The sequence below is a fragment of the Etheostoma spectabile genome, chromosome 9, assembly GCF_008692095.1.
Source record: "Etheostoma spectabile isolate EspeVRDwgs_2016 chromosome 9, UIUC_Espe_1.0, whole genome shotgun sequence".
Taxonomy (NCBI): domain Eukaryota; kingdom Metazoa; phylum Chordata; class Actinopteri; order Perciformes; family Percidae; genus Etheostoma; species Etheostoma spectabile.
The window spans coordinates 4074826-4077089 of NC_045741.1; the positions used below are offsets into that span (position 1 = coordinate 4074826).

The window sequence follows — 2264 nt, forward strand, 5'->3', positions numbered from 1 at the left end:
CTATTAACTGTGAACTGTAATCTTTTTTTTGTATTTTAAGGACAACAATGTATACTTTGATCACGAATCCTGTCATTAGAAGACCTGAGGGAGCAGATTCCTGAGTCAGGCTGCTTCTTCAGGTGATATGTGCTTATCTGTTTAATCATTAACTCATCCTTTGTTCGTCCTGGGAGCCCTGCTCTGTCATGTGATTTGCTTGCTTACTTGAAACTGGCTGCCCTCCTTTTTAAGCTTTCATTTCCCCATTTTCACACACCTCCATTAAATCCCTTGTGTTTCTTCTTCCTAACCCGGTTTTACCGTGAAGGCAGAGAAAGTGAAAGCAGCAGGAGTGAAGGACATTAAAGAGCGGAAGGAGAGCAGCCAGGGTAATTTTCACCTGACACGCAGGTAAGCACACCTTTACTCTGCCTCTCTCTCTCTCTCTCTCTCTCAACATCCAGTAGTCACTTTCTCACTGTTTTTCCATGCATTGGTCACATATTTCAGTTTTGCTCCAGTAGCAGTTGTGTAGTTGTAATAAAACAGTATATGTAGCAGGTTATTTGGTGTCAAACACTGTTATCAGCTCAGTGGTCACGTTTTAATGTTGTTTAATATAATATAATACAATATAATATAATATAATATGCAATTAATTATAGTTATAATCCAATGCATTATATTATAAAACGTAATGTAATAATGACATATCTGCAGATATTTTCACCCTGTGTTGCATAATGACTTTGCCCAGGAATGTTCCAGAGTCCATTATGTTTGTCATTTCTCAGAAATGAACAGGACGTTTAATGTGAATTCATATTGTTATACCTATCAAATCATATGGCTTGGCTAATTGTGGTTAATCTCCATATTTCTTTTTAAATTCTCTTACAAAAGAATTAAGAAATCAGTATCTTTTTTTAAAAAATATATTTTTTTATAACTTCAAATCAACAGTAAAATGTTCCTAAAATTGTAGCTAAGGAGTAGGGGAGATAGTTGGAACACCAATTTCTCCAATCAGGAACAAGTTTCAAATCACCTGGTTCACTATAAACATGCGCATGCTCTGTTTAGTCCTTAAAACACTAAAATATTGTATATACATATGTGTAAAAGTTGTAGCTATGTTGTTTTGCATGGTTGGTTTTGTAGTTAAACTCAAAAATATGATCTTTCATGCAGGTTGTTGGTCGAGTTCTTTAACTTTGGGTTGATTGGTCGGTGTATTTCTACACTCCTCTGTTCCTTTGTCTCATGTCAGTTTGTCTCTCTGTTAGTTCCTGTGAGAGTCCTGTCTCTTTGTAGTTGTGAGTTTCCAAGTTGTAGAGTCAAAATTAAGTGTTTGTTTGGCACATTTGCCTGAAAGAGTCCTGCATTCGGGTCCTCCTGCTGAAACCATGACATTTAAGAACGTCATCTCGAGCTTTCTGACACATTTTTCCCATTTTATAGACCAGACAATTCATTGGTAATGGACAGACTAATTGACTGGGACAATAATGGCTAGTTGCAGCCCTTGTCCAATGAATAAATGACTTTCATTTCAATTGTAGCTGCACTGTAGTGACTGTGGTGGAGGATACTGAAAGTAAATAGCTGCTTTTCCTCGTTTACTTTTACAGTACAGCGTATCGAACAAACAAAGACACATTGACTGATATAGTGACGTCTATAAAATAAAATGAAACTGAAAAGTATCTACGTGAATGGATGCAAGCAGACCTGGGGTCATTGGAAAATACCAACTAAATGAAACCTTTATTTACTGTATAGCCTGGCTCCGCCCTCCTGTATACTTCTGCTAAATTTTCATTTATCTTCAGTACCCCGTCTGGGTTTGCAGTTTATTCCCGGGTTTTCTCCACTCAAATATTGACCGGTCCAATCAGTGAAGAGAGGGCGGGGCTGAGAACGGTGACGTTGAGGTTGTGCGCTAGTTAGAGTTGTAGCTCGGTAACGGTGGCGGAGAAAGATGTGAGCGAAGCCATTCAGTCCGTTGTGGCAACGCTGGCGAATATCCAGAAGTTAAAACCCGAGCAGGAACAATCTTTGAGTTCTGTTTGGGGCCATGATGTTGTGGCCCTCCTCCCCCACTGGGTTCTGGAAAAGGTTGATATTCCAGCTCACGTTAATGATGCTAGGCCAACGTCACGACCAAACATTGGCGATTGGTTATGGCAGATCCAGAGTGGCTCTGGGCTTATCCAATAGTTTTAAACTTCAACAGAAGTCAATGGAGAGTGGCCAGACTCTCTGGACTAATGAAATGGACC

General features: G+C 39.3%; 1 protein-coding gene across 1 annotated transcript in view; it reads left to right on the forward strand.

Moving 5' to 3' along the window:
- Positions 1–180: 180 nt before the first annotated feature.
- The window catches only part of exoc3l4 (exocyst complex component 3-like 4), a 34090-nt gene continuing 32006 nt past the window's right edge, over positions 181–2264 (forward strand). The window contains exon 1 of the mRNA XM_032525855.1: positions 181–393. The gene's annotated coding sequence lies outside the window, so the exon portion shown is untranslated. The remainder of the gene's footprint in view (positions 394–2264) is intronic.